The sequence below is a fragment of the Hemitrygon akajei genome, chromosome 23, assembly GCF_048418815.1.
Source record: "Hemitrygon akajei chromosome 23, sHemAka1.3, whole genome shotgun sequence".
Taxonomy (NCBI): domain Eukaryota; kingdom Metazoa; phylum Chordata; class Chondrichthyes; order Myliobatiformes; family Dasyatidae; genus Hemitrygon; species Hemitrygon akajei.
Genome location: NC_133146.1, coordinates 51,177,683 through 51,203,242, shown reverse-complemented (window position 1 = coordinate 51,203,242; position 25,560 = coordinate 51,177,683). Strand labels below are relative to the sequence as shown.

General features: G+C 41.5%; 1 protein-coding gene across 4 annotated transcripts in view; it reads right to left on the bottom strand.

Annotated features, from left to right (window-relative positions):
• Positions 1 to 25,560, bottom strand: part of fam53b (family with sequence similarity 53 member B) — a 127,401-nt gene that overhangs the window by 32,949 nt on the left and 68,892 nt on the right. The window lies entirely within an intron of this gene.

Genomic DNA, 25,560 nt, shown 5'->3' with positions numbered 1-25,560 from the left:
ATTACATTTGTCTTCCTTACTACAGATTCAACCTGGAAGCTAACCTTTAAGGAGTCCTACACCAGACTCCCAAAAATCACTTTACACCTCTGATTTTTGGTTTAGAAAATAGTCTATACATTTATTCCTTCTATCAAAGTGCATGACCATACATTCCCCTACACTGCATTCTGTTTGCCACTTCTTTGTCTGTTTTCCTAATCTGTTCAAACCCCACTGCAGTCTCCCTGCTTCCTCAACACTACCAGCTTCTCCACCTATTTTTGTGTCATTTGCAAATTTGGTCACAAAGCCATCAATTGCACAATCCAGGTAATTGACATATAATGTGAAAAGTAAAGGACCCAACACTGACCCATGCAGAACACCATGAGTCACCAGCAGCCAACCAGAAAAACTCCCCCTTTATTCCTACTCAATCTTCGATCCACGTGAATATCTTTTCTGTAATATCATGGGATCCCACCTTGTTTTGCAGCCTCATGTGCAGTTCCTTATAAAAGACCTTTTGAAAATCCAAGCAAACAACTTCTACCGACTCTTTTGTCTATCCTGCTTGTTATTTCCTTTAAAAGTTCCAACAGATTTTTCAGGCAGATTTTCTCTTGAGGAAACCATGTTAACTGGCCTATTTGATCACATGCCTGCAAGTACCCTGAAACACTTAATAACCTTATCTTGCCAACCACTGAAGTTGGGCTAACTGGCCTATGATTTCCTTTCTTCTGCCTCCCTCTCTTTTCAAAGAGTGGGGTGACGTCTGTGATTTTCCAGCCCTCTGGAACCATTACAGAATCACTACGAAGATCATTACTAACACTTCCACAATCTCTTCAGCTAACTCTTTCAAGACCCTGGGTGTAGTCCATCTGGTCCAGGTGACTTATCTTCCTACAGATCTGTCAGCTTCCCAAGCACCTTCTCCTTTGTAATGGCATCTACACTTAACTTCTGCCCCATCTCTCTTGAATTTCTGGCACTTTGCTGGTGAATTCCACAGTGAAGACTAACGACAAATTCAGTTCCTCGGCCATTTCTTTGTTCTCCGTTGCTGACTCTGCAGTGTCATTTTTCAGCATGTCTTATGTCTACTCTTGGACCCATGTGCTGCTGTATTCACAGGACTTGTGGTTCCAAGTTGTTCCCAAATCCTGCTCCCAGTTCAAGGTCAGACACTAATTATTTTGTCCTATTATCCAACTAAAATCATTGTAAAGCACAATGGATAATAAGCAGAAATCCCTATTTATTACCTGTAAACTGCTGGAATTATCCAATACCACCACATTCTTAGCAGGCAATAAAACTGCAGAGTCTGTGGTTACATTATTTCCACAAATAATGAATAGACCAAGTCTTGCAGTTAAGTGTCAGCAGTTCCATGTTCTTTATCGTCCTAATTACTAGCAAGCTTGGGATTTGAATTTATTTCTATCCAAATGTGGAATCCCAAACACGATGATAGATCCCCACTGGCAAAATCTGCCTGCATGCCCTGCCACCAGGCCACAACATGAAGTCCAAAACAGAAAACAGATTGATGAGAGTCTCCGGTACTTACACTGGGAATCTGCACATGGATCCTGTGCCAGTGTAGATTTGGCACAGAGTCCGAAAGCCCATTCATTGCCTTGGAGATCTTACAGCTGTGTGGGTGATAAGCAAAGAATAAGGCAAGAATTTATTGAATTTTAATCTCAGCAGTGTTGCTTTAATTAAAATGTTTTTAAATCTTGCTAATCATTTTTGCATTTAATTATTTATTGAATTATTTAATAGATTTTGAAGGGAATCAAAAGCTTGACGATTTGACAGATGGTTAATCAGAGTGGGCATGCTTAGCAATCTGTTAGAAGTTTCTCCAGCATTTTTTTCCAGTCTGGCCGAACAGTTTCGGCCTGAAACGTCGACTGTACTCTTTTCCATAGATGCTACCTGGCTTGCTGAGTTCCTCCAGCATTTTGAGTGTGTTGCTAGTCACTGCTACAGCATTTTTACTCGTGTGGTTTATAATTATGGAATTCCAAATAACCTTGGCAATCATGTTGAGGAGATTAACAGAATTGCTTCAGAAATGCTGAATCATATGGATGGAAGAGAACTTACTGGACTAGCTAATCCCTGTTAGCAATAAAGGATTCAAAATGAGTCAGAATCAGAATTAATATAACCAGCACTTGCCATGAAATTTGTGGAGCAGTACAATGCAATATATAATAATAGAGAAAATAATGTGAATTACAATATACACACACACACACACACACACACACTCACACAGACACACACACACACACACACACACACACACACACACACACACACACACACACACACACACACACACACACACACACACACACACACACACACACACACACACACACACACACACATATATATATATATATATATATATATATTTGTGGCCCAAGGTAGAAGGAGTCAATTTTAGAAAACCTAGCACATTTATTTTTCAACATAGTCCCCTCCTACATTTACACACTTAGTCCAGCGGTCGTGGAGCATACGGATCTTGGACCTCCAGGAAGTGTCCACAGCAGAGGTGGTTAATACGTTCATGGCCTAAGGTAGAAGGAGGTGAGTTATACAGCTCTTGTTACATGCACATGCAGGTCAACTCTGAGTGATTATGCAGAAAGTTTAATACTCATCACTCATCTCCTTCTACCTTAGGCCACAAACTTATCAATCAGCCCTTATGAGTTATTAACTGATGAGTTATTAACTTCAAAATTTTTGCATAATCTAGTCACTGTGTAAACAATAACAGGCCTCTCTCTAGACCCCTACTGCACTCTGTGTGAAAGTTCCTTCTCCCTTCATGTTCACTGATCTTGCTCCCTCTGACATCAAGTCCCTTCAGTTATCTCCACTGAGTCTGATTTGCTTCAAAGAAAATAATACCAGTTTATTCGTCCATTCCCCAAAGCAACAATTACCCAAATCTATTAATACCCACGGAGACCTCCTCTGCATCCTCTTTCATGCTTAAATGTTTTTTTCTCTAATGAGATGTTCTGAAAATTATGTAGCTGGCATTGTTAACATTCACTCATTATGTGCCATGTCATATGACAGGTGATCATGGTCTTTCCAAGATCACGATTGCTCTTGGCAAATTATTCTACAGAAGTGGTTTGCCATTGTCTCCTTCTGGGCAGAGTCTTTACAAGACGGGTGACCTTATCCATTATCAATACTCTTCACAGATTGTCTGCCTGGCGTCAGTGGTCACATAACCAGGACTTGTGATGAGCACCAGCTGATCCCATGGCTTCACATGACCCTGATGGTGGGGTGGGGTGAGGGAGGGGGGCTAAGCAGGTGCTTCACCTTGCCCAAGGGTGACCTGCAGACTAGTGGAGAGAAGGAGTGCTTTCTACCTCCTTTGGTAGAGACATATCTCCACCCACCTCCCGAATTGTTAACAACTCTTACATAATCTCCCTGCAGTTATTTTCTGTGTCACACAATAAAGGAAATCATGCAATTTGCCTTTTTAAACTATCTTATTACCCCTTCCAGCCCCTTTAACATTCTATGGACATAAACTCCATACTGCTTAATCTCTCTTTACTTTCCATCTGTTACTTTTCTGTCCAACGATTCTTCAACATCAACCACACAGCCAATTTTTGTACAACCTACAAATTCCTTTAATACATGCGACATGCTTAAGCTTAAAATGTTTATCTCAAAGCTTTTACAATATTGCTGCAAAAATGTTGCTCTTACAAAGTCCACAGAGCAGGGAAAACCAGTTTGAGCTTTTAAAATGATGCACAAAACTGTTTAACACAGACAAGTGTGAGGTGTTGCATTTCGGCTGGACCAACCAGGGTAGGTCTTACACAGTGAACAGTAGGGCACTGGGGATTATGGTAGAACAAAGGAATCTGCGAACACAGGTCCAAAATTCATTGAAAGTAGTGTCACAGGAAGATACAGTCGGAAAGAAAGCTTTTGGCATAGTAGCCTTCATAAATCAATGTATTGAGTACAGGAGTTGAAATGTTATGTTGTAATTGTAGAAGTTGGTGAGGCCTAACTTGGAGTATTGTGTGCAGTTTTTGTCATCCATCTACAGGAAAGATGTATAGTGCCTATAAAAAAATTTTAATCCCCCCCCCCAAGTTTTCATGTTTTATTGTTTTACAACACTGAATCACAGTGGATTTAATGTGGCTTTTTTGACAGTAATCAACAGAAAAAAAGATTCTATCATGTCAAAATTAAAACAGATCTCCACAAAGTGATCTAAATGAAATAAAAATATAAAATACAAAATAACTGATGGGCTGGATAGGTTGAAGGGCTTGTTTCTGTGCTGTGATTACCCTTAATCCTGCGATTCTACTGAAAGCAGTGTAAAAGAATGACTTCCTATTGCTTGGGTTCCCAACCTGGGGATCACTGACCCCCTCGGTTAATGATAGAGGCCCATGGCATAAAAAAGGTTGTGAACCCCTGCCCTAAAGTTTCAAGTGGAATCCAAAATGCCTGAACTCCTGATCTTGACACTCGGAACATTCCTGGCTCTATCCGGATGATTTCTGGTGGTAACAGAGAAGATTAAGGTAGTCCTCTGCTCGTAAAGGTAACAAGCAACAGCACCTCCTTTGTTCCTAACGATAAAGCGGCATTAGCTGAGGCGTCCTGACAGCAGGCTGTCTGCCCACACATCTGACGTGTGACATAACAAGGGAGCAAGAAGTTGAAATATGCAAATAGAGAGGCTCAGGATGGAAAATGTAAATTCTTACCAAGTCCCAACTGTTTCAAATACAGAAGAGCTCTCAAATTTTAAAAAAACACAAAAATGTTCTCTGGGTAAGCTCAAAATCATAAATTATTAAGAGACAAAGAGACTCTTCACAATCTTGTCTGCAGCCCGACCATCCACGTTCTGAATTATTTCAATTCTGAGCTATCATCTTTGCCAAATGCAAAGAACTGCACGTCAAAAAAGAAAAAAAAATGTAAACTTCATTTTTGAACCAGAAGAACATAAAGAAACATAATCTGCTAATAAAAGATGATTGATGGGGAGACAGCAGAAGTTTTCCAAGTGTTGGAAAACAAAGTTGAGATCTTCCTTGTAGCAGTGCAATATTCCAACCCTGTATGCATAGAGAATGTGAGATGGGTGTAGGATTCAAACAGTTATAATACACTCAGAGTTACAACCAGCATCGCACAACAGAGGCAAGAGAGATTTGCAGCTGTCATTGTGCTGGATATAGGTATCTTAGACGGGAGGTGAACGATAGGCTTTTATTAGCTGCAAGAGACCACGATTAGTAGCAAGAGACCACCACACAACATCCTGGAGACTGAGGGAGGAGCAGTGCCTCCAACCGCCTTTATACAGGGGTCTGTGGGAGGAGCCACAGGAGCAGTCAGCAGAGGGGCGTGTCCAGACAGGTATATGTAGTTCACCACAAGTAGTTTGACCTGCTCAGTACCCCTGACCAGCTTTGGTGGTGGTTTGCAGAAATAATAGAGTGGGTACGTGAATGAGGTTGGATAATATCTGCAGGAAGATAGCTTCATTTATAAATGCAACAGTAATCTATTTCAATTTTAGTAACAGAAAGGAAAATTAATAGCATAGCACAGTGTGTGTGTGTGTGTGTGTGTGTGTGTGTGTGCGTGCGTGCGTGCGTGCGTGCGTGCGAGTGTGTGTGTGTGTGTGTGCGTGCGTGCGTGCGTGTGCGTGAGTGTGCGTGTGTGTGCGCGTGTGTGTGCGTGTGTGCGTGTGTGTGTGTGTGTGTGTGTGGTCGGTCAAAGACCGAAGGTTAAGAAGCAGTGAGCATTGGTTGCCAATGCTTGTGACTGTCCCTTCTGCTCCTACCCTCACTATTGAGCCCGAGTGGAGCGATGCTGAAGAGACGCTCTGCATTCAGCTGCTCACCCCTAGGCCAGAGGGCTGGCACAAAATGCCAGAGGGCAACACACACAAAATGCCGGAGGAACTCAGCAATTATGGAGGATAATAAACAGTCCTCCACACCACCTTCTCATTCTGGATTCTGCCCCCTTCCTTCCCTGTTCTGATGTAGAGCCTTGGCCCGAAACATTGACTGTTTATTCCCCTCCATAGACGCTGCCTGACTTGCAGAGTTCATCCAGCATTTTGTGTGTGTTGTTCAAGATGTTCAGCATCTACAGAATCTCAAAGTAAATGTGTTATCAAAGTTCATACATGTCACCATATACCACCCTGAGATTCGTTTTCTTGTGGACATACTCACAAAAATATTGTTCATAAAATCATGTTTATTAAAACCATGGCCCTGCCTGCTGCTACAGGGTCATCAACCCTGCAGAAAAAAAGTTAAGTATTTGAATTATTTTAGTTCTTTTTGTTGTCTTTTAATGTGCTCAATTATTCATTTTTAATGTTTTTTATTTTTACAAACCACTTAAATCATTTTGGACTGGATTTAGCATGTCAATAACAAGCAGCGTTTAAAACATTACCACCAGTTAACAAAGGGAAGAGTCGAGCCTTCCCCACCATGATAGACACTTGTTGGGTGCAAACGCCCCCACATATGGCAAACCTGCGAGTGGATCTGGTGTGTGGGTGGGCAGTAGATGTGATCCAGCCCACTGAGGGATCAGTGACTTTTCATCATTTCTGATAGAATGGTACTTTGTTTCTATCTCCGCAGATGCCCTCTGATCTACTGTGTCGCCACAATTAGTAAGGATTTTTAAAGTTTCATGATGGCAATTTAAAACAATCGACAAAAATAGTGAATTTTGTGAAAGATAATTGTTGTGTTTACATTTAGCCATTACGTGCTAAAACCAGTCGCTTCGGGCAGATGGGGCTTGTCAGCCATGGTTGACAGCTCGTCTAGGAGAAGAAAAACTCTGATCTCAAACCTCCACTGCCTTGCGGCTATATTCACTCATGGGGAAGGCTTTGTGAGTAAACCCCGAGGAAAAATCAGGAGCTGGAATCCCAAAGCTGTCCCGTGTTGAGTTCAATGCCGACTGGCAACTCCTGCAACGCTGCTGGTACCAAACTGTATCGGCCTCTGCCATTCCTTTGGGTTCATCAGCTGCACGGAGAGGGGGAGCCCGTTACCTGGGCAACAGCTTGCTCTCCATATTGTACCACCCTGGCTTGTGCATCTCATAGACCAATGAGACACAACATCTAACGGAGGGCCTCACTACATGTTATAATTTAGAAGTGAGATATGTAATGCTGGAGTTGAATTTTATACCCTCAGGAATGGCTTGGACAAGACACTTAAAATATACTATCAAATGAACCACAGCTAATTTCTGTGGAAATAGTTCAGTGGGGCCTAGCAGTCAACCTGCTGCTAAGAGCCAGGAGCATTTTGGGGAATATCAATGTTTTGAGGTTGTGTGCCTCACTATTTTTAACGAATTAACATGAGTCCAAAGGTTAGGATACCCAGCTAAAAGGCCGCTGTACCCAGGAGGCAAATGTCTTTCCACTTAACTGCTTTCTGCTTAATGGCTTTCTTGACCTTACAACCTCCACCTATGTACCAGCCTCTGAACTTCCCTCTGTCAACCTCCAACCTCTCCACCCTATCCGTCTGCTGCATCACTTCTTTCCTTAGTTCCAGCTTGGCACTGATACCTGCCACCTTACCATGCTTGCATCAGCTCTCTCTATCCACCACACCCCTAACCAGTTCCTCTCTTCTCCACGTGAGTTTTAGCCTGTGTTTGTTCCTTGCCACTGGTGACAGGCTTTGGGAATTTTTCTTTTGATTTGATATGACACAAAATGTTTTGTAGATTAGCTCAAAAAATCTGAGTTCAATGTGTTTTAAATTTAGAAAATGAGACAGTAAAATGTGAAAATAACTATGAAGCTGAATACTTCTTCAGGGCAGAGGATATTTCATCATCTCCACTCTCAAACACTCCCACGGATTTGATAAACAAGATTTCTCTTCCATAAATCAAGCAGAATTTGCCTAATACTCTTGAGAGGGATGGGAAATGGGGATTGGCAATAAATCAGCCATGACGGAATGGCAGAGCAGACTCGATGGGCTGAATGGCCTATTTCTGCTCCAATGTCTAATGGTCCTATGGTCTAATAGGCCCGCCACAGTCACCAACTAAATGAACTGGTTGAGGCAGGTAAAATAAAAACTTTTTAAAGGCATTTGGACAGTAGCATAGATTGGAAAGGTTGAGAAGACCTATGGGTCAAACACTGGCGTGTAGGACTAGCTTAGATAGCGGATCATGGTCGGCAAGGGCCAGAGGGCCAGTTGGGCCTCTAACATTGTTTCAATGTCCCAAAACTCTACAAGCAGTGAAGAGAACGCTAATTAGACCTTGAGACCCAATTAGATCCTGAGGACCCACAAGAAACCCATTTTGCCAGGATTACTAATCATAAACCTGCCTGAGCTAGTGCACAACAGCACTTAAATCACAAATTTAATATGGCTCCACTGCTGCCCTCTGATAAAAACATCGTCACCTTTATTATGAAGCACCAATTACAGAAGAGAAAAAAATCATTTAGCAATCCCCTTTCTGTACTTGTTCAAGTTCCCTCAGTCACCATTGCAAACTGCTAAGTATTCAAAACTGCAGGAAAGGTCAGCAGACAATTGATAACGTAACAATACTGCCTGTTTCTGTTTTTTTGTGATAAGGAGAGCTTTTTTCCCTCTCTGAATGGTTCCTAAGTACTTTTCACTAGCAATACTTTTGAAAAGCTCCGATTTGGTGTGTGCCTTAACATCCTTTGTAGAACTAACACTGAGTCAATGAAATACATCAGTGTGGAAACACAGGTATAAGATTGACAGGCAGAAACTGTATCGTTTCCTGTAAAATCCATTATTACTGAATAGTCCATAATTCATTTCTTTACTTTGAACTTTAATTTCTATTAATTGTTTCAAAGTTCAAGCTATTTCTATCCAGAGAATTTTAGCTCATTATGAAACTTCGGACATTTCTAAGGGATACTCTTCTAATTAAAGGAATTCCGTGACTGCTCTGGTATAATAAGCTGCAGTGAAACTACTGCGGAGATCGCCGGAAAAATTTAGTAAATAATTTCACTAAACAGATTTAGAGGGTGCAAAGCTTCATCCTTTGCTAATTGTGTTAACTGAACTCCAACAATTAGCCTCAGCTTTATTTTAGAACATAGAACATAGAATAGTACAACACAGGAACACGCCCTTCGGACCACAACATTGTGCCAAACCAGCAAAAAAGTAAATCAAACCCCTCCCCCGCCAAAACAAATCCCTCCTACCTACACAATGTCCATACCTCTGCATCTTTCTCACATCCATGTGCCTATCCAAACATCTTTTAAAAGCCTTTAATGTATCTGCTTCTACCGCCATAGCAGGCGTCCTCCACTCTCTGAGTAAACAAAACTTACCCTTCACATTCCCTTTGAACTACCCCCTCTCACCTTCATTGTATGCCCTTTGGTATTAGAGATTTCTACACTGGGGAAAAGATACTCCCTGTTTACTCTACTTATGCCTCTCAATATCTTATAAACCTCCATCAAATCTCCTGTCAGCCTCCAGTACTCCAAAGAAAACCCATTTGCTCCAGTCCCTTTTCTCACAGAATCTGTGTGCCATTGGCAGGGCTGCAATTTATTGCCCTTGGGAAGATGGTGCTGGCTCATCATAAAAGTACTTCAACAATGCTGTCAGATAAATGGTCTCAGCAGCTAGGTTCAACTGAGTAATCTGTTCGCCTGTTTCAGAAGACAGTTGACTAAATTACTGTTGGGCCCTACGAGGTAATTTTTGAAAAAAAATTATTTTATTGAGATGTAGTGTGGAATAGCCCTCCCAGCCCTTCGAGCCACGCCGCCCAGCTATCCCCCAATTTAATCTTAACCTAATCATGCGACAATTTACTAAGTCCAATGGGTACATCTTCGGACTGTGGGACGAAGCTGGAGCACGCGGAGGAAACGCACGCGGTCACAGGGAGAACGTACAAACTCATTACAGGCGGCGACAGGAATTGAGCCAAGGTTGCCTGTACTGTAAAGCGTTGTGCTAACCACTACGCTACCATGCTACCCCAATGAAGGCAAATGAAGACAGTAATGAACCAAATGGGTTTTATGACATTCCAATAGGTTCCTCATCATCAACAATAGACCAAATTTTATTACCGTAAATTCTACAAACTCACGCAAGTTCCTCACCTGGTTCGGTGAAGCAAGAACGTCAAGACTCACATGTTGGATGGGAGACACACAATCATGCTCTGAGATTAACTCGTGCATTTTCAGGCCAGCACACATTGGCAAACATCGACAGAACAGATGTTACAGAAGCATGACTTCTATTGTTGAATGACGGCAGGCTGCAGGACAGGCAAGGGTGCTCTGCCGCTGCAGCTCGTTCCCATGAACTTTAGACAGCTGGGAATTAATTTCTGGAGACCTTCAAGAGATCCGATAAATTTCCTTTCATTTTGGTAAGCTAAATTCTGGCACAAGTCCACAACCACATTTTGCATTTGTTTTTAAATTATTACTAAGCTTGTCTACAGTCTGAGACCAGGGGAGCAACTTCGATAGTTTTAATCTGGTCTTTGTCCTGCAATCATTCCTGCAGTGTTGTAGCAAATTTTTTTCCCTGAAACGTGGAACTTTAAAAAAAAGTTGAAGTCTCTCTCTGGAGGAAAAGGGCAAAAGTTCAATATTCCGAGTTTCTCACTGCCTGGCTACCAGGCCTTGCTCAAGATTCAGATTACTTATCTATAGTATGTCCATATCAACAACACTTGTAATTGTACAAACCAGGGGTACCCAACCTGGTATCCATGGACCCCTCGCTTAATGGTACTCATCCATGGCATAAAAAAGGCTGGGAACCCCTTGAATAAACAGATTGGCAGCAGTGGCAAATTACCTGCAACCAGAATCAGCTGATTATAAATTTGTTGATAACAATGCTCCCAGTTTTTCAATGTCGGAGCATATATCCATTTTAAAAAGGGTTCCTTTATAGTGATATGGCAAATACCTCTTAGATGCTGCCTGATCTGCTGAGTTCCTTCAGCATTTTGTGTGAGTTGCTCAAGATTTCCAGCATCTGCAGAATCTCTTGCGGGAAACAACAAGTTCTGACAGCTTGCAGAGACTGCTGTTGTGATACTTTCCAGTCAACTTTATATTACATTCCAGAATATCTACCTTTCAATCAAATTGCTAAGGCTAAGTTTCACCTGTTTTAATTATATTCCCTAAAGAAATTGAGAGAAATAAAACTTAATACTGTAGTTCGAATCATTTCTTTTTAATTAGAATTAAAATTAAATGGAACCAAAGTGACTATAAAATTGTTTATAAAAATGTAATTCCTGTTCATGAGAATCTATAGAAAATGGAGATCATGTTTAAAGAATAGTGACATGGATGAATATTTCTACCATGTAGGTAGCAATTTAATATACCGGTAAATGCAATCTTATCTTTTTAAAATCAATATCTAGAATGTTAAATCAACACCTATATCTGTCTGTCAAGTGAAATGCTGAGGGAAAACAGTGGCTACTGGGATTATTGTTATATACTCACAGTGAAAAATCAAGGATAGTTTAATCTTAGAGTGATCCAGCAATCAAATTATAATTGAAGCTATGAAAACAATAAAGGCAAATGCATAGCAACATAAGAATACTTAGTAATAAGATGAGAATCAAATTCGATAATAAAATAAATGTGGAATTCAATATCTGACTTTAATAAGTTCAAATTAATTAAATTGCTTTATTTTTACATTCATTTTAGGCAGTTTGGTTGTATTTTGCTTAGATAATTTTAATTGATCGCATTTCTGTTCATTTATTTTGGTTTCAATTAGTTTTAGTTTAACAAAAATGTAAAATGAACAAACTGAATAACATTTGTTAAAAGTTTTTCAAACACATTTGATGACCGCTATGACAAGGTCATTTCCAAAGTAAACAGAATTGAATTGATAAGCCATTTTTAACCATGTGTCAAACATTTTGATATGTATACATATCACTTGTTCTGTTCACTGACTGTGTACCTAAACCAGAGGTTATTAACTCTGGTCCTTGAGGGATTTCCGAAGCCTATAGGTTTTCATTCCAATCAGCAAATAATTGTTTTTGATAAAATCCAACTGTTTGCATTCTCACTACCATCTTGGCCACGTATGAAACATACTACTGCCACAAAACAGCAAATATCACCACGTAAGCGAATGGTATTAAACCTCTTTCTGAAACTGATTCTGAATTAGAGCATTTATCAATAGGGTGTTTGTAGTGCCCGTAGCAAAACCAACTGCAATGTGTGTTGGGTTTTTTTTTAAAATGGACTATAGAACTTCACATTGTTCCAAAGAGAATCTGGCCTACAAATATGCCTAGGCAACTGTCAGAAAATTGGTGTTCTACAGTAGAAAATCAGGGCAATGCAGCAATAACCAACTTTATTCACGCTTCTAAGTGAAATAGCACCAGTGGTTAATGAGGATATAGATTTTCAATGCAAATAAACTTTGTGTGCCAAGCATGTTTTATGATGGCTAGTTTACCCAAATACACATGCAATGTCCATTATCAGTTACTGGCCAAAATCCTAACCACATTGCTCTAAATCACAGTGCTCTGCCCTCACAGAAGAACCAGCTTTTTATAACGCTGGAGGCTCAGGCTGAATGCTATTTAAAGTCTCAGGAGTATCTTGCCAGCCTGATGGCAGGCTTCTGCATAAATCCCTGCCAAATTAGCTTAATCTAGGCTGACCTAAACTGACATCCCAGTTACCTCGGCTTCAACTGCCATCAGATGGTTAAGTCTCTAATATAAGCATGTAGAAATGCCAGAAAAAGGACAGCAAAAAGACAAATAGTTTGAATAAAACCTGGAGCAAGACATCTGAAAAAATGGCACTCAAAGGAGAATATTGCCAAGGAGGTGCCTGTCAGATCGCAAGAGCCCTTTATTTATGCTTGCGACCAAAGCCCTTTCCGGTGAATGCAAAATTCACGTTCACCAAATGGAAAGGTTTCCCCTCTTGCCAGGTTTTCTTGCCTTCCGCAATGCACCAGTGAGCAATGTGCAAGATGAGGCATTTCTCCGCAGCGAGGCCTGCGAAGATCCACTGGCGAGGACTGTGAGACGGAGGGCAAATCTGAGTTTAAGAGCAAGGAAGGCATGTGTTTATTCGCTGCTTGTGGTCTGCTTGCTATTTCCTGTCAGAGCTGTGTGGAAAGCTGGTATTTACACACTCTGTCCCTGAAATGTCACATGAGGAAGCTTGCCGGTGCTGTCTGGAGCTGACGCTAATTAATCTCTTTAAAAAGTTTTAAACTGCTTCAAGAAAGATTGCTCGTGAATTTTAAGGTAAGAAAAAATGACAGAAACAAAAGTCTGGGTCCCCATATCTTAAGTAAAGACACAGGTAACACAATACCTTCAAAGCTACACTCATTACCCATGATGCTAACCAATTTTTGGCATCTCTGTGGAAAAGACACAGATTTCCCTGCAACACCTTTCAACTTTCACCTACCTCTCCCACACTCATCCCCATTGTTAATTAGCCTCCAACACTAACTAAACATAAGCATTAACTGATCCAGAATTGGCTTGCCAACAGAAGGCAAAGGGTGGTTGTAGATGGTTTGTATTCTGCATGGAGGCTGGTGACTGGTAGTGTTCCACAGGGATCTGTTCTGGGACCCCTCCTCTTTGTAATTTTTATAATTGATCTGGGTGAAGAAGAAGGGTGGGTTAGTGAGTTTGCTGATGACACAAAGGTTGTGTGTGTTGTGGATAGTCTGGAGGGCGGTCCGAGGTTATGGTGGGACATCAATAGGATGCAGAACTGGGCTGAGAAGTGGCAGATGGACTTCAACACGGATAACTATGAAGTGGTTCATTTTGGTAGGTCCAATATGAAGACAATATAATATAATTTGTAAGACTCTTGACAGTGTGGAGGATCTGAGAGATCTTGGGATCTGTGTCAATAGGGCACTCAAAGCTGCTGTGCAGGTTGACAGTGTTGTTAAGAAGGCCTATGGTATGTTGACATTCATCAACCATGGGATTGACTTCAAGAGCCATGAGGTAATGTTACAGCTGTACAAGACCTTGGTCAGACCCCACTTGGAGTACTGTGTTCAGTTCCAGTTACCTCACTACAGGAAGGATGTGAATACTATAGAGAGAGTGCAGAGGAGATTAACAAGAATGTTGCATCCATGCGTTATGAGAATAGGTTGAGTGAACTCAGCCTTTTCTCCTTGGAGCGGCGGAGGATGAGAGGTGACCTGATAGAGGTGTATAAGATGATGAAGGGCATCGATCGTGTGGATAGCCAGAGGCTTCATCCCAGGGCTGAAGTGGCTAACATGAGGGGGCATAGTTTGAAGATGCTTGGAAACAGGTACAGAGGGGATGTCAGGGGTAAGTTTTTCACAGAAAGAGTGGTGGGTGCATGGAATGCACTGCCAGTGGCGGTGGTGGAAGCAGGTACAATAGGGTCTTTCAGAGCCTCTTAGATAGGTACTTGGAGCTGAGGAAAATAGAGGTCTATGTGGTAGGGAAATTCTAGGCAATTTCTAGAGTAGGTTACATGGTTGGCACAACACTGTAGGCCAAAGGGCCTGTAATGTGCCGTAGATTTCTATGTTCTATGTTACATTCTCATGATCCATTTCCCTTAAAACAGACACAAACAAACGTGAAGAAAAGTTACATGACTGACTTTTCCATTTCTAACCCAAAAGATTAAAGAACTTAACATTGGTTTGTGAGTAACACAATGAAAGAGACTCCCTGTAAATACTCAGCAGGTGAGGAAGAATCTGTGGGAAAGCAGATGTGTCACAGGTAGAGGGGGTTGTAAAGAAAGCTTCTGGCACAGTGGCCTTCATAGATCAAAGTATTGAGTACAGGAGTTAGGATGTTATGTTGAAGTACTATAAGATGTTGGTGAGGCCTAATTTGGAGTATTGTGTGCAGTTTTGGTCACCTATCCACAGGAAAGATGTAAATAAGTTTGAAAGAACACAGAGAAAATTTACAAGGATTTTGCCAGGACTGGAGGACCTGAGTTATAAGGAAAAATTGAATAGGTTAGAACTTTATTCCTTGGAATGTGGAATACGGAGAGGAGATTTGATAGAGGTGTACAAAATTGAGAGGTATAGATAGGGTAAATGCAAGCAAGCTTTTTCCACTGAGGTTGAGTGAGATTACAAGTAGAGGTCAGGGATTAAGGGTGAAAGATGAACAGTTTAAGGGGAACATGAGGGGAAACTTCTTCATTCAGAGAGAAGTGAGAGTATAAAACGATTTGCCAATGCAAGTGGTGGAAGTGATTTTGATTTTGATGGTTAAGCAACTATCGCTGCTTAAAACCGAGGGAAACAACTCTGACCGTGGACGGAAGTGCCCACGGAAGAAGCATGGCTGTAGATAGAGGATACAAGTGTGTTTAAGGAAATGGGGTTTTAAACTCCCAGTACCGACTATCTTGCTGGCAAGCGTGCAGTCTCTAGTCAGTAAAATCAATAATCTCAGAGCCAGGGTGCTGAATCTGAGGGACATTAAAACCGCGTGTGTCCTTTGTTTCACGGAATCTTGGTTAACCCCTTCCGTACCGGATGCAGCGATCCAGATCGATGGGTTTACTACACACCGTCAGGATAGATCTACAGAGTCTCTCAAAGGCAGAAATGGAGGAGTATGCCTCATGATCAACTCTTCTTGGTACACGAATATATCAGTGCTGTCCCAATTCTGCTCACCAGACCTGGAATATCTAGCAGTAAAGTGCCGTCCTCTTTACCTACCACGGGAGTTCGCGGGGTCATTTTGGTAGCAGTATACGTTCCACCTCAAGCCAATGTCAAGCAGGCTTTAGATGATCTGAGCAATGTGATCAACATGCACAAAACAACACATCCTAACGCCTTCACCATCGTTTTGGGAGATTTTAACCAGGCCAGTCTGAAAAAAAAATCACTAAACACTTGCAATACCAGAGGAAACAACACCCTGGACCATTGGTACACCACCATCAAGAATGCCTACCGTGCTATTCCACGCCCTCACTTCGGGAAGTCTGATCACCTGACTATACTTCTACTCCAAGTATAGGCAGAGACTGAAGACAACAGCACCCGCAGTGAGGACCAAGAAGGTTTGGACAAGGGAAGCACAAGAGCGCCTACAGGACTGCTTTGAATCGGTGAACTGAACTGTATTCAGGGAGTCATCTTCAAGCTTTGATGAGTGTGCAGCAGTTGTTACCGACTTCATTAAAACCTGTGTGGATGAGTGTGTGCCCACAAAGACTTACTGTACATTCCCAAACCAAAAGCCGTGGATGAACCAGGAGGTACGTCATCTGCTGAAGGCTGGATCTGTGGCTTTCAAGTCTGACGACCCAGGCCTGTACCAGAAAACCAGGTATGATCTGCGGAAGACTATTTCAAGGCCGAGGAGACAATTTCAAACGAGGTTGGAGGCAACATCAGATGCACGACCACTTTGGCAGGGCTTGCAAGACATTACTTCCTACAAAGTGAAATCCAATAGCATGAATGGTAGCGATGCTTCACTACCAGATGAACTCAATGCCTTCCATATCCACTTTGAAAGGGAGAACACAACTACAGCTGTTTAGATCCCTGCTGCACCTGATGACCCTGTGATCTCTGTCTCAGACGCCGATGTTAGGCTGTCTTTAAAGAGAGTGAACCCTCGCAAGGCAGAAGGTCCCGATGGAGTACCTGGTAAGGCTCTGGAACCTGTGTCAACTAACTAGTATGAGTATTCAAGGACAATCTCAGGTGGTGACGAGAGGGCATACAGGAGTGAGATATGCCAACTAGTGGAATGGTGCCGCAGCAACAACCTGGCACTTAATATCAGTAAGACGAAAGAGCTGATTGTGGACTTCCGGAAGGGTAAGATGAAGAAACACATACCAATCCTCATAGAGGGATTGGAAGTGGAGAGAGTGAGCAGTTTCAAATTCTTGGGTGTCAAGATCTCTGAGGATCTAACCTGGTCCCAACATATTGATGCAGTTATAAAGTAGGGAAGACAGCGGCTATACTTGATTAGGAGTTTGAAGAGATTTGGTATATCAGCAAATACACTCAAAAACTTCTAGAGATCTATCGTGAAGAGCATTCTGATAGGTTGCGTCACTGTCTGGTATGGGGGGGGGGGGGGCTACTGCAGAAGACCAAAAGAAGCTGCGGAGGGTTGTAAATTTAGTCAGCTCCATCTTGGATACTAGCCTACAAAGTACCCAGGACATCTTTAGGGAGCAGTGTCTCAGAAAGGCAGTGTCCATTATTAAGGACCTCCAGCACCAAGGACATGCCCTTTTCTCACTGTTACCATCAGGTAGGAGGTACAGAGGCCTGAAGGCCCACACTCAGTGATTCAGGAAGTTATCTATCTATCTATCTATTTATTTTTTATTATTATTATTATTTTTTTTTTCTTCTATATTATGTATTGCATTGAACTGCTGCGACTAAGTTAACAAATTTCATGTCACATGCCCTGATGAAGGGTTTTGGCCCGAAACGTCGTCACTACCTCCTCCCATAGATGCTGTCTGGCCTGCTGAGTTCTGCCAGCATTTTGTGTTTTTATTTACTTCCAGCATCTGCAGATTCACTCGTGTTGCTGGTGATAATAAACCTGATTCTGTTTCTGAGAGAAGTTTGGATAGGTACGTGGATGGGAGAGGAACGGAGGGCTATGGTTTGGGTGCAGGTCAATGGGAGTAGGCACGGACTAGATAGACCAAAGAGCCTGTTTCAATGCTATAATTTTCTATGACTCTAAAAAATCCAGTTTAACATACAAACTAATAATCAGATAATGTTTTTACTGTTTCCATTTACATCTACTCTAGACCAGCATCTGCAGTTTCTCGAGTCCTACCTTTTATTCCTGCACACTTATCCATTGTCAATCTTCCTTCAACTTTGTTTTCATCAAACATCTTTCCTTCCTTTCATCTTCTCATGAACAAATTCTTCCATTTATTTCAAATTTCAATTGGTCTCATCATTTACTATGGAAGCTTGAGAATCTTCTACTGTTCCTTTCAACAGGTCCAAGTTGTCCCTATCACCCCTTGGCTAACTTTGCAGTTGGGCTGAATAAGTTTTTATTTGATTGCCAGGCTCCTGAGTGCTGTCATTCCTCTTAGCACCCTGAGGCGCATCGGGTGGCAACCTTGCCATTTCTTTAGCATTTTGTCTGTTTCTTTTTACAGAGCCAAGCTGCTAGCTCGATGCTCAACCTGGTATGGATGGACAGCCTGCAAGAAGCTGGCCAGATTTGAACCCGGGACCACTCGTCTCATTGTCCCGTGCTGATGCCACACCAGCAGCCCACACCAAGTTCCTGACACTCCTTTAGATGAAAGAGGAGACTGGTAGCTCGGGTTGGCTGCTTGCTTGTAGGGTTGTTCGCCCAGCCTGGAGGTTAGGTGGCAAACATTTTATCACTAGTCAAGGTGATATCATTTGTGCGCAATTGCAATGTAACCTCCAGGCTCAGTGAACAACCCTACAAACAAACTACCTTTAAAGTTAATATTATACAAATGTAGTTATGCCTTTCTTTTTCGCAAAATGTGTGCATATCCTTTGTTTCAATCCTATTTAGGCCCCATCCCACACCTGACCCTTCAACATTTACACTGGTCACAAGCTGGAAAACGTAATCAATTTTGCTTATGTTTGATGTTTTCACCTTCAATCCATTTCAGGTACTTTTGCTATTCACTTTCCCTCTTACTCAAATTTTAAATCTTATCTGAGATCCATCATGTGCTCTCCCTTCACAAATGGAATAATTTGTGTCACTTTTCCTCATATTTAATCTAATAATTTAGAATCCTCTTTTTCCCCAGGAGTGAATAAATAAACAAACCAATTCCAACAACATCAAGATGGGAGTAAATGTTAAAGATAAATACCGTGAATGCTAGAAAACCAGGAAAGAAAAGCAACTAATGCTGGAAATAATCCTTAGGACAGCCAGCGCATGTGGTGAGAGATAACGTTTCAGTTTGATGATCTTGGATTACGCTGAGAAAAGATCAGAGATAAAAGGGTGTCAAGATGGATGTAAAGAGGGAGAACAGAATAGACAATCTGTGATAAGATAAAAGCATAAGAGATCACAGAGGAGAAGTGAATGATATTTAAAATGAGCAGGTACTGGTAAAAGGATTAACATAAATATATGACCTCAGCAAAGTGATATGGGAAGTTTCTGCTGGGACATATAGTGAGTACTGCAAACCTGAAATTTGAAGAGGTTGGATATACAGACTATCTAATGTTTCTTAAGTCAATATTGAGTCCAGAAGGATATTTTGTGACCTGTTTGGAAGATGCAGAACTATTTCTTCTGCTTCACTGAAATAGTGCAGATAGTGAAGGGCAGAAAAGTCAGTGTGGCTGATATATATAAGAGATAGAGATAGAGAGATAGAGAGAGAGAAATATAGAGATAATATATATTGAGAGAGAGATAGAGAGAGAGAGAAAATTAAAGTTGCAGGGAACTGGGATTTCATGCTTGTGGACTGAAGTATGGCAAAGGCAGATCTAGTTTAAAAAAACACCTTAAGTTCTTTGCTGTTGTAGAATATCAAGTTTCAGAAATGATTAACAAAGATCAGAATCTAGTTATGTACAAAGATGTTCCCAAATGATCTCAAATTCTAGGTTGTCAAAACATTAGTTAATCATTAGTTAGTCTTGGACTCATTACTACACACCAAGTCCTAAGATATTTAGGCAGATACAAAAAAAAAGTGTGGGCAATAGTACAAAAATGATGGAAATTTAGAAGGTTGTGATTGTTCAGTCAATCACTTCAACCCAGGGAGGACATTGCTGTAAGAATTCATCAGGACTGCGTCCTGCCCAAACATCTTCAGCTGCTTCAGCAATGATCATCCTGTCATTATGAAATTATAAGTGATGATGTTTATTGATGAATGCTCAATATTCAGTTCCATTTGCAACTGTTCAGCAATTGATGCAATCTGTGCCTGCGACAAGAATGTTCAAGCATGGTCCGTTAAATCGCAGGTAACATCTGTGCTCCAAAATCTTCACAATCTCCAACTGTGGGCCCAACTACCTACCAGAGATCTTCAATGGAATTACCATTATCAAGTTCTCCACCATCTAACTCATGGGCGTGACCATTGGCCACAGATTTAAAATGACCGGCTACGTGAATAATGTGGCCATTAAAAGTCAGAATCTGAGAATTCTGTAAGAAATACTCTCTGTTCAACACCAAAAGCTTTGCAACATCTGCAAGGCACAGCTTACAAAGGCAATGGAACAGCCACCCTCACTTGCCTGGACAAGCAAAGTTCCAATAAAACTCAAGAACCCTGCACCATCCTGGATAAAAAAGCCTGCATGATACACCCCCCATCACCACCCTAAATGCTCATATCCTCTACTAGCAGGCCACTGCAGTCTCAGTCTATGCCATCAACAGCAAAATTCACAAGAGTTACCCACCTGAACTACTTCAAGCCTCCCAGCCCATGAGTCTTTGGAGAAAGGAGAAGGGCGGTTGGCTTCTGGAAATGCCAGCACATGCAGTTTCTTCTACTAGTTACACTGCATCCTGACTTGGAAATGCATCGCCATTAGTTTATTAATGATGGGCCTAAATCCCAGAACTTCCAACCCAAGAGCATTATGGGGCAATTTTAGCACCACCTTCTCAAGATCAATCAGGGATGGCCTTTCAGCTAACATGGGACCTGGCGGGCAGAGGAGCCTCAGAAAGTGGGATGCAAGAAGGGAAAGGGTAGGAGAGAGGAGAGAAAGGATAAGGCTGAAGACACAAGGACAGGGAGCTAGTTACAGTATGGTTTACTGTTTTATCTGTATTATGCACTTCACATGCATTTTGAAGTATATTTTATTAACCTATTTGTCATAATATTTTATGTGTTGTGTGTGATATATGTACTGTGGGTGCACTGTGGTCTGAAGGAAAATCTTGTTGTTTGGTTGAATACATGTATGGCCAGATGACAATAAACTTGAACTTGAAGAGCAAATGGTGAGGAAGGGTCATAACAACGGAGGAAGGAGAGGCAGAATAGAGAGTGGGGAGACAGCTCAAAAGATAGAGCGGGGTAAAAGAGGTGATCAGTCATGATTAACTTATACAAATAGTCCACAGCTTACAACTGGGTTCCAGTCCTGAGAACTGTCCGTCACCTGAAATGTTTGCAAGTGGGAAATGAACAAAACAGTGTGTGGGAGAAGATCACAGGGACAACTGTGACAGGTGAGCGAGCAGGGGCAAGAACAGCAGCTGCCGGCCAGCCTCAGTGAAATCAGTGAGCAAGCAAATCTGCTCAGTATTTCCATCTCTGCTCAACTCAGCCCAACCCCTGGCCGCCACGACTCAGGGGAGGGAGGGGGGCTGGGGAGCAAAGGCACATGGAAATGCTCCGTCCCCATCTGAGAGGATACAAAAAGAAAATTGGTCAACAGCCTAAGTGCAAAAGGAAAACATTTTATGGATTAGTGCACTTGTGCTGAGTTTGGTATATTATTACTCAAAAGAGAGGCCATTAAATCATCTCCTAATGTTCTTAATAAAGATGACAGATTTCTAAGGCAGTCCACTCCTAGTTGAAACATTTTATGGCTCCCCAAATTTAACAGACTGCAAACCATTTCAGAATCATATCACTGGCATGTCGCGGAATTTGTTGCTTTGTTGCAGCAGTACATTGCAATATGTAATATTTTAAAACCTACAAATTACCAAAGAAAAATGTGTTTAATTAATTAATTTTAAAAGTAGTGCAAAAAACTGAAAAAACAGTGAGGTGATTTACATGGGTTCATTGTGATTCAGGAATCTAATGGTGAAGGGGAAGATGTTCCTAATACAGTGAGTGTGTTTCTTCAGGCCTCAGTGAGATTTCAGTAAAATAAACTGAAATGAAACTGAACTATTCATTTATAAATGATAAGATCAGTATAATATAATGTTGATTTTAACTTAGGAATTGGTTTGGGGTTGACTGGGGCAATGAATTGATTCCCCCGTTTAAATAAAAATGGCTGCTTTGCAGTTTTTGACTTTGAATGATAATTTTTTTACTGCCCCGGTCTTTGATGGTTTTTGGGCTGAATTTTAGAAACTCAAACCACTCCAGTAATGTAGATCAACTTTCACTTAGCTGAATAGCAAAGAAGCTCCAAAGCTGAATTAAAAATTTAAAACACTGCAGCATGAGATGAGGAAGATTGATTGTGAACAAAGAGAGACTTTATTTATGATTCGGAGAGAACACAAAGCTAAGGACATTTCTTTGAATGTACATGCACTCCTGCCAGAAAGTGGCCAAGCAACCTATATGGTGTTTGAGGTAAAAATCTGTTAATGGCTGAAAATAATTCTGTCACAACTTAGAAACTTAACTCTAAATGAAAATGTGGAAGTCTTGCAAATTATTAATACTTCCAGGAGAGTATTTTTTCAACTCTATTCCAGTCCTACATTGGTGCTCAAACAAAAAAAGTTTAATTCCCACACAGTTTCTCTTCAATCAGCTTTTGCTCTCCTGTCAAAATGTAATTGTGCACACAGATGAATGACAATCCCTTGTAAATTTAAAGTAATCTTAGCAAAAGGTTGAGTAATTTCTGTATCTGTCTTACACATTATAAAATTTAAATGCACAAATCACTCCTAATGTGCTAATGTGGTGTGTATCTCGAGGGCTGCAGTGGACATATCTTTGTAAGTTATAATTCAATAATAAATTGAATAATATTAAAATGACATTTTGTGCGCCAGAGTTCCCAAGGAGACATTGGATTGCGCATAATTAGGCACTTGGCAAGGTCCAATCAAAAGAAGTGAGGTTTAAGCAGAGTGGCCATTGTGTGAGTGGGCCAGTAGTAAGAGTGGTGAATTGAGGCTTTGGCTCATTATGGCTTCAGTGATGAGAGACACAAGCTGTAAGAGTCCTCAGCATTCTTAAGTGGGAGGGTGAGCAGCCAGAGGTCGTGGTCCATATAGCTACCAATGACCTAGGTAGGAAGAGTGATGAGGTCCTGTAAAGTGAATTCAGGCAGTTAGGTACTAGGTTAAATGACAGGACCTCCAGGGCTGTAATCTCAGTGCAAGTCAGGCAAAAAATAGGAAGATCATACAGTTTGTGCGTGGTTAAGGAGATGGTGCTAGAAGAAGTGCTTCAGATCTTTGGATCATTGGGTTTACTTCCAGGGAATGTGTGACTTGTACCAAAGAGTCAGCTTGCACCTGAACTGGAGGGGAACTAATATCTTAGCAGGAAGGCTTGCTAGTACTGCACAGGGGAGGTTTAAACTAGAGTTGCAGGGGGATGGGATCCAGAGTGCTAGAACGGGTAGTGGAGAGGTTGTGGAGACAGAGTTGTTAAGACCTCAGGCAAAGTCAGAAATCAAAAGGTTGAACATGGTGGGACTAATGTTCTGAGCTGCATATGATTCAATGCAAGGAGTATTATAGGAAAGGCGGATGGGCTCAGGCCATGGACCTGCATGTGGAATTGTGGCACTTTAGCCATTCATGGGAAATGACTGCAGGAGGAGCAGAGCTGGCAGCTCAATGTTCCAGGGTTCCTTTGTTTTAGATGTGATAGAGTGGGAGGGATTAAGGGGAGTGGGAAATGACATTACTTCGCGAAAAATGTGGCAGTGCTCAGTCAGGACAGACTGGAGAGCTCGGCCAGTAAGCCTTTCTGGATAGAACTGAAGAATAAGAAAGGTATGAGCATGTTAAAGGGTTATATTACAGATCACCCAACAGTCTGCGGGGTTTAGAGGAGCAATACGTAGAGAGGTCACAGACAGTCCAAAGAAACACACGGCTGTGATAGTCGGTGATTTTAACTTTCCTCATATCTATTGGGATTGCCATACTGTAAAAGTACTGAATGGGAAAGAATGTCCTAGCAGAGATATTTAAAACATCCTTAGCTATAGGTGAGGCGCTAGAGGATTAGAGTATAGCTAATGCTGTTCAGTTGCTTAAGAAAAGTTCTAAGAATAAGCTAAGAAATTATAAGCCAGTGAGTTTGATATCAGCAATGGGAAAGTTATTTGAAAGTATATGTGGGTATTTTGTCAAATGTGTTCAGGACTGTTTCCTTAATCATTACATAAAACTCCCAATTAGAGAGATCTCCCATTACGGAATGAGACAGAGCAGGTGACAGAAGTTTGTGAAAGGGGAATACTTTGCATCTAGTGATCACGATGCCATTTGTTTCAAGTTAATTATTGAAAAGGACAGGTCTGGTCCTCAGGTTGAGGTCCTAATTTGGACAGCAATTGGATCTGGCAAGGGTGACTTTGGAACAGTTTGTTTTCTGGCAAAGGTGTACTTGAATAGTGGAAGGCCTTCAGAGAAGAAAGCCTTAGAAGTACAGTTTGTATGTTCAAGTAAATGAAGTACGTGAGGAATATAGGAAATGCAAGAGAACTCTTTTAAGAATGAAATCAGGAGGCCTAAGAAAGTCATGAGGTTGCTTTAGCAGACTAGATGAAGGAGAATCCTACCCAAGGGCTTCTACAGATACAGGATATTAATAGATAAAGGACAGAATGGGACAAAATTGGTCCTCTGGAAGATCAGAGTGGTAAAAGAGATGGGTGAGATCTTAAATGGATTTTTTGTATCTGTATTTACTCTCAAGATAGACACAGAGTCTACAGAAGTGAGGCATAGCAGCAGTGAGGTGATGGACCCTATGCAGATTACAAAGGAGGAGGTGTTTGCAGTCTTGAGGCAAATTAGGGTGGATAAAGCCCCAGGGCCTGACAAGGTGTCCCCTTGGACCCTGTGGGAGTCAGGTGCAGAAATTGCAGGGGTCCTAGCAAAGATATTTAAAACATCCTTAGCCATGGGTGAGGTGCTGGAGAATAGATAATGTTGTTCCTTTGCTTAGGAAAGATTCTAAGAATAAGCCAAAAAATTATAGGCCAGTGAGCCACACATCAGTAGCGGGAAAGTTACTAGAAGGTATTCTAAGCAACTGGATATATGAGTATTTGGATAGACTGGGGCTGATTAGTGATAGTCAGCATGGCTTTGTGTGTGGTAGGTCGTGTCTGACCAATCCTATAGGGGTTTCGGAGGAATTTACTTGGAAAGTTGATGAAGGTAAGGCAGAGGGTGTTGTCTACATGGACTTTAGCAAGATCTTTGACAGGGTCCCCCTTGGGAGGGTGGTCAGGAAGGTTCAGTTGCTTGGCATTCAAGATGAGGTAGTAAACTGTATTAGCTATTGGCTTCATGGGAAATGGTTGCCTCTCTGACTGGAGATCTGTGACTAGCAGTGTGCCACAGCAATCAGTGCTGTGTCCATTGCTGTTTGTCATCTATATCAACAACCTGGATAATAACGTGGTTAACTGGATCAGCAAACTTACAGATGACACCAAGATTGGCAGT